The sequence below is a fragment of the Lepidothrix coronata genome, unplaced genomic scaffold (genome assembly GCF_001604755.1).
Source record: "Lepidothrix coronata isolate B3197 unplaced genomic scaffold, Lepidothrix_coronata-1.0 Scaffold90, whole genome shotgun sequence".
Lineage (NCBI taxonomy): Eukaryota > Metazoa > Chordata > Aves > Passeriformes > Pipridae > Lepidothrix > Lepidothrix coronata.
The window spans coordinates 304,021-315,506 of record NW_016690270.1 but is presented as its reverse complement, the minus strand read 5'-3'; the positions used below and the strand labels follow the sequence as shown (position 1 = coordinate 315,506).

At 47.8% G+C, this 11,486-nt stretch overlaps 1 protein-coding gene across 1 annotated transcript in view; it reads left to right on the top strand.

Annotated features, from left to right (window-relative positions):
* Positions 1-9,495, top strand: part of LOC108500402 (potassium voltage-gated channel subfamily A member 3-like) — a 19,242-nt gene extending 9,747 nt beyond the window's left edge. The window contains exon 2 of the mRNA XM_017821301.1: positions 3,355-9,495. The gene's annotated coding sequence lies outside the window, so the exon portion shown is untranslated. The remainder of the gene's footprint in view (positions 1-3,354) is intronic.
* The last annotated feature ends 1,991 nt before the right edge of the window (positions 9,496-11,486 follow it).

Genomic DNA, 11,486 nt, shown 5'->3' with positions numbered 1-11,486 from the left:
GCCACCTGGGCACACTCTGGCTCATGTTCAGCTTCTTGTCAATCCAAACTCCCAGGTCCCTCTCTGTCTGGCTTCTTCCCTGTGCCTCTCCTTTTCCACCCTGATGGCCCATTTCTCCTGAATTCTCTGTGCATTTAGAATTGAGAACCCTCCTCTCCCTCCTTGCTGGTCTCTGCTTGGAGCTGCCACCATGGCTTTGTAACAATTTGAACCTCAAGTTGTTGCAGCAGGTCAGAAATGAGACATCAGAAGTTTGGGCTTAAAATGAACTTGCCTGCTCTGAATTTGAGTTTGCAGGGGCGATGTGGAAGGAGTTTAATGTGAGTTGGGTGTAGCACTGCAGGTTTGAGGGGTTTCCTACCTTTGCGTGTGCATCAGTGGGTGCTGGCTCCTGGATGTTCTGCACCCCAAATCCCTCTGAATTAAAGGAGGAAATCTTTCTGCAGCATCAGAAACAAGCCTGGGCTGTTTCCTCCTGGGGCTGGAAACTTTCAGGAATGTCTCTCCCATCCTCGTTGCAAAATGCTCAAAGAAAACATGGCATGAATGAGGAGGAGTGGCCTGGGTTCAGCTGGGTGTTTCACTTGTGATATCTCCTGGGAATTTGGCTTTATTGCTCTGTTTTCTTAACCAAACTGCCATGTGATTCTCTCAGAGGACAGCTTTACACAAGCACCTTTATCAGCCAGGCATGGGACTCAGTAAGAAGAGATATCAGTTAATATGATGAGATCTGGTTTCCCTAACCCTGTGTTGATTGGCATCAATTATATCTTTCTCTTTAATTCTGTGCTAAGACTCAGCCATCCCAGCATATTGTTTGGGATCAGTGACAGATGGCCTGACCCATCGTTTTTGCAGGTCACTTTGTTTATCCCTTAAAAACCTGGCCCAAACAGGAGCTATTTTCCAGTCCCCTGGGAGGACTCAGGACCTGCTCTGTACTTGTGCTCTCAGGAGCTGGTTCAGCAGCTCTAAATGCACAGATACAAGTTATTTGGCTTAGATTACTCAAAAACATCTAATTTTTGTGGCTGCTGTTTAATATCCTCTGTTTCTCTTGGAGTAGAGAGGATTTCATCACCCCTGTCTGATGGAAAGACATCTGGATGCCTTCAGGAGCTGGAGCAGTGATATCTCCACAATGCTCATGACTTCTCACCCCTACTGCTGTTCCTACCAAATTCAGTGAAATAACATAACTGTTAGGCTGAGAATTTTGGATTTCTTTCTGCAAGAGCAGGGATACACTTGGAAAGGCACCAGAGTACCCCAAAGCACTGGATGATTTGTCTGGTGGGGATAAAATTGTTATTTACCACTTAATCTGGAGAGCATCAACTCCGGCTTCCCCTTCTTGGCCGAATCACTGACACTTCCCAGGCTGAAGGTGCTATTTGGGTTTTATTTGTGTATTTATTTAATGGGTGTGTAACACTCCAGTGCTGCTTGAAGATCCAGCAGTTTGATCACTGCTTTGCTAAAAAGACAGAAGCCCTTCCCTGCTGGCAGGTGGGAGAGGGTGTAATCCCCCCAGCAAGCCCAGTCTAATAAAGCATAAACCCCAGTCCCTTCTGACACTTCAAGATAAGCTGGTATTTGAACAACTGGCTGGTCTGAGCCCCTTGTAAGGAGCACTGAGCCCCTCTGGAAGCTCATTTCCCTGAGTGCTGCACTGCCTTACAAGGGAATTTTGCTCCTTGTGGGAATTCTTACCTCTTTCCTTTCTCTGCTGGCTTTTAGCATCCCTGTGGTATCCTCATCCCTGCAACATCACCATCGCTGCAACATCGCCATCCCTACATCCCCATCATCCCTGCTACTGGATCCTCATCCCTGCTACTGGATCTTCATCCCTGCAAATGCATCTTCATCATCCCTGCATCCTCATCATCCCTGCATCCTCATCCCTGCAACATCGTCCTCCCTCCAACTTCATCCCTGCAACTGCATTCTCATCATCCCTGCATCCTTATCATCCCTGCGTCCTCATCATCCCTGTATCTTCATCATACTTGCAAATGCATCATCATCCCCACAATATCACCATCCCTGCAGCATCATCCCTGGAACATCCTCCCTGCATGCCCATTATCCCTGCAACAGCATCATCCCTGCGACTTCATCCCTGAATCCTTATCATCCCTTCATCCTTGTACCATCATCCCTGCATCCTCATCATCCCTGCATCTTCGTTATCCCTACAACTTCATCCCTGAAACTTCATCATAGCTGCAACATCCTCATCCCTGCAGCATCATCCCTGCATCCTCATCATTCCTGCAACTTCACCATCCCTGTACCTCATCCCTACATCCTCATAATCCCTGCCATGTCATCATCCCTTCAGCTGCATCCCTGCATCCCCATCATCCTTGCCACACCACCACCCCTGTATCATCATCCCTGCAGCATCCAGAGTGGATGTCTCCCTCCTCAGCACATGGATCCCATATCTCCATCCTCCCTCTCCCTTTGTGGAAAACAGGCTATTTGGGGACTGAGCCGGGACCAGGCAGGTCCCAGTGCCTTAGGCTGGGCTCTGAGCTGGGACTGCAGCTCCTTCCAACCCTTTCCTCATCACTGGCTGGGAATGAAGCACCCAGCTTCATTCCCACCTGATGGGGGGAGGGGATGCCTCGATTGCTCCGAAGGCAGAACATGGATTTTCTGAAAAATGAGAGGGATATAAACAGTTGCATGAAATTTGTAGGAATTTCTGTGTCTTAAAGACAGAGAAGAGCATCTCCCTATATTAAAATAGGAGTCAGGACGAGTCCCTTGGTGCTGTTGAGTTACTGCTGCAATTCCAGGGGGGTCCAAGAGCTCATCGCTCCAGCACTGCAGAGACTGGGACAATTTTCTGGCCCTTTGCTCCATTCCTGCCTCAAAATGGGGTGTTGAGTTTGAGCTCTGTGGGAGCAACTCCACAGTCCAAGCACTGGGAGTGAGATCAGCCCCAGTATTGGATTTATAAGATCAACCAGTTGCACAATATTGTGTGATCGAGTTGGAACAAACCCAGCTTGACTAAGACAAAAACATGATGAGGAAAACCCACTTTGTGCTAATTATTCTGGATTTGGAACTTTCCATTAGTGAGATAATAGTTAATAACCAGGATCTATTTAGTGAATCTTCTTTTCTATCTTTAGCTCACTTTAGACTGTGTGGTATTTAGTCCATTAAAGGATTTTAATTAGCAAGTTTTCGCTTTTCATTCGTGAGAAATGGAGACGTGAATTTGCCCGAGGGGGCCAACGTGCGACATCCCTTCCACTTTTCTTTGAAAAAAAATAACCTGTTTCTCGTTTTCCAAAGCATAAAAGTGTTTTTTTTTGCTCTGCCCAACAGATAACAGAAGACATTTCAAAATTACGACCTCCAGGACTGTGTTGAGAAATAAAACAGCTCCAAGGAAAAGTCAAACATCCTGGACATGGTGACCAACGCTGCTGTGGACCAGACTGTCCTCCCCAGTTAAACCCAGTTCATATTCCATAAATACATGAATACCTATGGAATATTTGCCATCTTATCCGTGTTTTCTAACAAGTGCTTCATGTGGAAGGAAACGTCTCTGCAGCCAGAAGATTGTCTCCAACTCATGTGCAATATAACCAGACTGAGCAAAACCAGGGAAAAAGGAGGAGGGGAGGTGGAAATTTGGACATTATTTCAGTCTGGTTTTATTATTATTTTTTAAAAAAAATCTCTTGAAAGTTTAAGCAAACAGAAAGGAAACATTAAGCAGAGCTGCTAAAGCTCAGTCGAAGTGTTTTGCTCGGAGTGGGAGGGAGAGAGGGAATCCAGTTGCTCTCACTGTTCCCTGCTGAAGGCCACGGGCTGCTCTCAGCTCTTTCTGAATAATTTCTGTTCCATTTTTCTCCCTTTCCTGTAAATGCCCTTTATAAGTAGTTCTGTGCTGTACCAAAGGCTGTGATTTACTTCAAGTCCTTCTTAAGAAAGTAATGTCTCCAGCAATGCTGAGGAAAATTATGTTGAACAGTCAACAAGTTGTGCCTTGCTTTCAGGATCACTCCATGAAAAACTAAGGAAAAATCAAATTTCCAGAGGTGGAAAAGGTATAAAAACATGAATCCTGGCTGATCATGCTCATGCTTTGTTTCATGAGAGCCTGGGTGCCCTTTTCTGCTCTTCCACAGGGAATATTATAGTATTCCCTCACTTGGGAAGTCCATTCCTCCTTTGCCCATTGCTGTTTCGTTTTGCACACTGAGGTTTTGGGTGGCAGGTTTAGAGCTGTGGGTTGCCCGTGCTGGGCAGGGAAGCTGTTAAACCTGGGGTTTCTCTGACCTCACTGCATTTCTTAGAACTGCACGGATCAATGTTATCCTGGTGCAGCAGGATAAGTGGTCTGCAAAGGGATAAATCATCTGCAAAGGGATAAATGGAAACAGTTGATGTCCCTCCTGCTTCTGGCTCCCCCCCACTCCCTCTCCAGCTTTATCCCACCTCCTGATGCTGCCTCTTCCATCTTGGAGACTCAAATCTGCCCAGCACATACTCAGTCAGAGGAGCAAGGAAATACTTGGAAGAGTGTTGGATTTAAGGGTGAAAATAATGTTGGTGGGACTCAGATGAGCACAGGAACCTCTGTGTCTGCAGTGCTGTAATTCCCTGGAAATGGTTTGGGAAATGTTAGTTTGGACTGGATGGAACCAAGGGAGTTGGAGCTTCCTCTGAAGAAGGGAATGCTCAAGGGGAGGTAACAGGAGACAGAATTATGTCTGTGGAGCAGACTCTTGAGTTCAGGCTGATGTGTCCAAGGACAAGCCGTGAGGTTTCTACCAGGTACCTGGAAGGTTCAACAAGCACCACTCTGCCTGGAGGCAGCACCAAAACCTGAATCCTGCCCCCAGCAGAGCTATTTACCTGCATTTCACACCAAATTCCAGGCAGGGGATGAGGAACAGGAGGCACCTGTGACATGCTTTGAGGCACAACCTGAGTGGGGATGCACTTAAAAACAAACACCCTAACTGGAAGAAAGGCTCTGAAATGGGAAACCTTTGGAATATTCATGGCAAAGCAAACCTACTGTCTTCCTCACGTGTCTCCTCTCCTTGCAGAAGAGCTTTGAAGACAAACAGGATCCAAGCAGGTTCAGGCTGGGATTGCTCTGGACTTGCAGAAGAAGTCACCTTCCTTTTTGGCTGGCTGAGCCCCACATGCAAACTCCAGTTGAAATTCAGGTTGAGAAATTCTCCTAAGGTTGAGAAATGATGTAGTTCTTAAAAGGAATGCATCAACTTTGGCGAAGCTGCATTTATTTTGTTTGTTTTTCTAATCACAGATAATTCCTTGGCTTGAACTCCTGCTCCTGTCATGGCATCGTTGGTGGTGGAGACCTTGTTCGTGGGAGAAGGGCTGGGGGGCCCAAAACCAGGAGCCTCTGGGGGCTACAGGGTGAGCAGAATGGGCTGAAATGGCAAGAAAAGAAAGAAAAAGTGATAAACCCAGCAGTTTTAGTCAATGTAATGAGTTGGGGAATGAAGAGCAGATATAGATCTGGCTCTCAGTGGGACATTGCTCCTCTTGCTCTTCCCAGCATGGTACAAACCTGGTGGCCCTGGGGCTGAATGAATGAGAGAGGGCTGGTGCTGCTGGCACTGGGATTTATTGTGGGTGGGTTGGGGAGCAGGAACGCTGTAGGAGCCCATGGAGCAGGTCCCTGAGCTGGGCTGGGGAACAGAAATACTGGAAGGGCCCATGGAGCGGGTCCTTGAGCTGGGCTGGAGAGCAGGAATGCTGTAAGAGCCCATGGAGCAGGTCCTTGAGCCCAGGGAGATGAGCTGGGGGTGCCAAGGTTCCACGGGGATGCCAGAGAATCCCAGAGGTGAAACAACCCCCGGTGGGAAATGAATCTGCCTGCACAAATCAGAGCTGATTAGAGCAGTGGCTCTCATTAACTCCAGTTTGGCCCTGCCCTGCCCTGCCCTGAGGGGTGATGGGGAGAGGGAGCTTCTCCATGGGATCCTCCAGCAAATTTCCATGCTGGCAATTCCCCGTGGATCTGGAAGGGCCTGCGAGTGGATTGCAAAGCTTTCCAAACCTCCCTCCCAAGCATCCCTCCCTGTCACTGCAGAGAAAAACTGTCCACCCAGCTTCCTGCATCCCTCCAGCACCAAAATTAATTAATGCTCAGACCATAAAAACTCTGAGACCTAAAAAAACCCCTTAAAGAAAGACCAGGAAAAGTGCCCAATGTTTGGAGGGTGAGGGCTGAGCCTGTTTCCATCACTGGGAATCCCAAATAACCACAGATCTCCCTCCCCAGTTGCCACAGAGGGAGCTGCTGGCAGCTGGGGCAGGTGGGAGCTGGGCGTTTCTGGGACATGTCACCTCCAAAACTCCTAAGGAGCTGCAAAACATATTTGTCTGCAGCCTCCCTGCAGCGTGATGGGTTTGTAGTGAGATCTTGACCTGCAAAGGAGACTGAACAAAAGCTTCTGCAACTCTGAAATCATGAGAGACTGGTCCAAAACCCACTTTTCTACCACGCTGATGGGTTTGGGCTGCAAACAGCCAAAGCCCCCATAGAGGGGGCTTTGCCCACGGAGATAATGACATATTAACAGGGGGAGATTGATTTTCTGGATTGCAACACAGACCTGGATCTTGGGAAGCCCTGGTCCCAAAGGTGTTATATTTAGTTTCTTTTGGAACATGATCTAGTAGCCCTTAAAATGGGGGATAGAATGTATCGGTACTAAAGTTATTTTTATTTTTGAGCTTTTTTATGGGGGGGTGTGTGTGTCTGTAACATGATTATACCTCGTCTGTTTTCAACAGCCACTTGTTTAAGTGTCTCTGTTATGGCTCAAAAACGTATTTTGATGATTGAAGGTGTGGGAAAAACCAGATCCCTTCACACAGTTGGGTTGGTGCGTCCCAACCACCTCACAGACATCTTACACCAGTGACAATCTTGCCAAATTCCAACCTTTTCTCCGTGTTGTACATACGGGTGTTGACGTCGCTCCATCCCATCGGGTTCCTTTTGCTTGAGCCAGCTGGTTGTTGATGTGCTTTTTTCACAATTACTGAGAGTTTGATAGCCTTTAACTGTCAGTCCAGTGTATTAATGTGTGTTGCCACCACTCTGACTCCAGCCTCGTGCATCCCAAAGATAACCATCGTAGCAGGGCAGCCGCGTGGAAACGTCGCTGGGAGCGGAGGGCTGGATTTGGCAGGGGAAGGCAAATTAAAAATGTATCCAGCCGATTAAAAAAAACAAAAAAAGGAGCGATTTAATGATGGCTGACATCAAGAGAAGATCCAAAAAATAGCGTGCTTTGATTCCCATAATCATCCGAAGGCAGGCAGCTCATCTTTATTCATAGTCCTTCAAAGCCCTGCTCCCAGACGCTGTGAGAGCATCTCGGAGCTGTCGTGCCTTGGACGTGCTCTTTAGACTCTGAACAGGCAGATATTTCTCCTCTGTGCCCAACACAGCGAAAGGCTGAGCACCAACCCTTTCCCCATTTAATTTTAGAGCTCTGCTGTTGGCTCCATCCTGCTGGAGAGGCAGGAAAAGCTGATCTGGGGAGCGGGGCTGGTGTAGGGTCATGAAAAGCAGCTTGTTTTTAATGCCTTGTTTTAAGCTGTTTTAAGAAGGCAGCAAAATTAGAAAGGGAAAGATCTGAGTGTTTAAGGGCACTAAGGAAGGCTCTGGGGCCATAGCACAGGGATGGGGCTTAGAGGAGTGGCTGGAACAGGCTGTCAGAGGCAACGAGGAAATAATTGTGAGGCTGCTTTGCCCTGATGGATCTGGGGGGAAAAGTCAGGATTTGGTGAGGCCCTGGCACAGGTTGCACCGAGAAGCTGTGGCTGCCACATCCCTGGAAGTGTTCAAGGCCAAACTGGATGGATCTTGAAGCAACCTGGTCTAATGGAAAATGTCCCTGCCCATGGCAGAGGGTAGAACAAGGTGGGATTTAAGGCCCCTTCCAACACAAAACTAGTCTGGGATTCTATTAAGTTATGATTCTGTGGTTCCTGCAGTCCCATCCCAGACTCCAGCCTCTTTCCACAGGTGCTGCAACCCCCCCCCACCCCAGGACTGACATCTCAGAAAACAGCCCTAGACCACGTTGGAAGTTTCATTCCCACACACACTTGGGTGTTTTCTGAGACAGGTGTTCAAATGCTGTCATTGCTACTGAATCCTTTTAAAATTAAGGGATTTCTGAGATACAGTGCTCCTCACTCTCCTGCTTTTCTTTTCATTGCTCAGAGTCAGCTGGAAGGCACAGAGTCATCCCTCAACGTGAGGTTAAAGTCCTGTAGCAGCCCTGGTTGAATTAAATTACACATTTCTAATCCCAGTATTTTCATCCACCAGCCTCTGATACAGGTATATTATGCTTCTTTTTCCCATTTTTTCTGCTTTCTCCAAGATTACATCATCAGGTTTTAAAGGGAATGGCCTGAGATACCTCTGACCCTGCCTGGTGTTGTCCATAACACATCAGCTCTGACCATTGCAAGGCCGGGCACTGATGCTGGTTTTAAGTCCATTTAAGTCCCTCCTGTTCCAGAGGATGATTTTGGAGCAGGACAATTTACCTGGCAATGCTCAAGTCATTGATAGAGCTGGAATTGTGAGTCAAGTGGTATTAAGGGGAAATGGAGTCAGGAAGGGCCTGAGATACAATATGGTTTTAATACAAGATGATGTGTTTGCTGCCACGTTCCTTAGGCTGCTGTTGATGTGCTGGAATTGGACTTCGTTGTCCAAATTGCTCAGGTTTTGCAGGAAAATCCCCCTCTCTGCTGAGAGTCAGGTCTTCTCATGTTGCAATTTAGAATTTTTCAAGAGAACAGGCTCTTAATTCATCACCTGAGACCCCAAAACATGGCAAAAGGTCGCATTGACCTCCAGCACAGCAGCAGCTCGTGTTTCTTAATTTCCCATCCTGTTTTCATGGAATGGAGATGGCTGGATATAATTTTGACTTTGCTTTCCCTCCTTCACATGTGCAACTGGGTAATGCTGAGATGCTTTCCATGCCTGTCTCAACTGGACATACACTGGGTGTATTAACAGTGAAATATTGTGAAATTCAGTGTATGGGACTGAAAAACGAAACTCTTCACTAAATCCTGACTCATCTGGTGCCACAGGAACAATGCAATTTGGGACTGGAGGTGTTAAACGCAGTCTTGTTACTCTGAGTTAATTTTAAACTCTGGTTTTGCCAGTGAGCTGTGTTCCAATAGTTTAAAACTTGGGTTTTTTTGATACCAGTCTGATGCTAAACCAAGCTGCTGCCTCCCGTTGTCCTGGTGACTCCACCGTGGTGTGGACCTTGTGTTCAGTTACCAGTAAAAAAAAGTGATTTTTTTTTTTTTGGTCATGTGGATTTTTTTACCTGATGTTGAATTTATTTTTTTAATGGTGTTTTTTTTCTCATTAGAACTTGAAACTGTTATTTCATACACAAACTTCAATAAAATGGCTGAAACACAGTGTTTGAGACTGAAGTGGGGTGAAGGGAAGATATTGGGGCTGGGAAGGTTGGTAGGAGGATGAGGTTTGAGGTGCATCCGCTGGATGAACTAATTTTTCAGGGTGAAATAACCTGACATTTAATGCCATTCCTAGGAGTGGAATTTACTGTGTGAGACAAATAAAATCTGGGGGTAAAATCTGCACATTTCCAGCATCCCAAGCATCTGAAGATCTGTGCACTCTGCATGGGCTGAAGAAGCTCCAGGCAAACCCTTAAATTTTGATGATGCATCACAAAAAGGAATGTCACTGATGCTGCTTTGGCAAAGCAAAAGCAAGTGGAGGTGCCCACTGGGGATGTGACCCACGTGCTCCAATCACGGATGGAAATCCTGCAAAATGAGGTTTGAAGTTCATTTGAAAACCTTGTTCTTGGCTTCAAACCGTGTCTGAGCTTCACCCAAAAGCAAACTTGGCCAAACAGTGTCAAAGCTTTTGTTTTACATTATTGGATGCCTTAAAAATGTGGAAGTTTGATCTCTGATGCCCAGAGAAGCTGTTGCTGCCCCATCCCTGGGAGTGTTCGAGGCCAGGCTGGACAGGGCTTGGAGCAGCCTGGGATAGTGGAAGGTGTCCTTGCCCATGGCAGGGGGTGGAATGAGATGAACTTTAAGGTCCCTTCCCACCCAAACCATTCCAGGATTCCATGACTGAATGATTCCATGATAAAATGACTTGAACTGTGCATCCAAGTGCTACTGGGCCCTGTCCCATGGCCGGAGGTCCCAGGCTCCTGTGAGGGGATTTTACTTCAGTGGTCACTGAGCCAGGAGCACAGGCTGTTATCCCAAGTTACTCGGTTATTTTTGCAAATCCCACTCTCAGGACTGAATTCCAGGCATAAATCCTGCAAGAGGCTCCAGGAGCTGAGCTGGAAGGCTCAGGACTGGGAGCAGAGCATCAGCCACTTGTGCCCACGGCCACCCTGGGCAGGATGAAACCAGAGGAATTCAGCAGTGAGGAAACAACTCACTTGGCCCTGTCAGCCTCAAGGATTCTGAAAGGGTCAAAGAAGTTGCTAGTAAAGCAGCGTTGAGGGTGGAAAGGGTTTGTGTGGTTTCTCTTCTCTTTGCTCTCGAGGTTTGCTGCGAGCTCTGCTGGGGGAAGGACGATCCATGCTGAGCAAAAGCAGCTCCAGCTCACATATTCCCAAATTTATCCCAGTGTGGCCATGCAGGATGGGACCACAGTAGCTCCTGTCCAGTGGGGGTGGCAGGGGCAGATTTCAGGCTGGGAGGAGTGACCCTCTCTGGTTCAGGGGTTTTAGGAGCTCTTGCTGCTGCTTTCTGTGCTGTGACCTTGATTTCTCTCAGCTCCTCCCCGGGGTGGCTCCAGCTGCAGGTTTCAGTTGACATGTGGTGAACTGGGGGGTGCTTAAACATCCGTGGAAAACAGGATGTTGCAAACTTTGAGGTGGCGTGAAACCACCAGCAGCCAAAAGCAGCTCTGGAGGAAGGTGAATTTGGCACATTCCACCCGGGCCTGCTTGAAAGGCCCCAGGACACACCTTCCCTGGCACCACTGAGGGGTGGAGGGCGATGTTCCTGTACCAAATTCAGGGGGGAACCTTGATTTGAGGCACACCCTCAGCCCCTGTGGGTTTTGCAGAGTTTCCAGCCCGTACCTGGAGTGCTAAACAGATGGAGAGGACTCTGCACCAAGGAGCTGCAGAGGGACTGGACGTGATCAGTGCCAACAGCTCTTTTGCCCGGAGTTGGATTGGATTTGCCAATATTTCGAGGAAGAGCTGAGAGAAGCAGAGAGGCTGGTGGGGTGCAGGTCAGCCTAGCGGTGGCACAGTGTGATTCCAGGATGGATGTCTCCTGCTTCATCCCCAGAGTGGATAAAACAGTGGATATAAACAGTGGAAAATGCCCTCGTAGCAGTAACACAGGGTTGGGTGCTCAGAGCCACACATGGAGCAGGCACCAGTGCTCCCTGGGTTTGT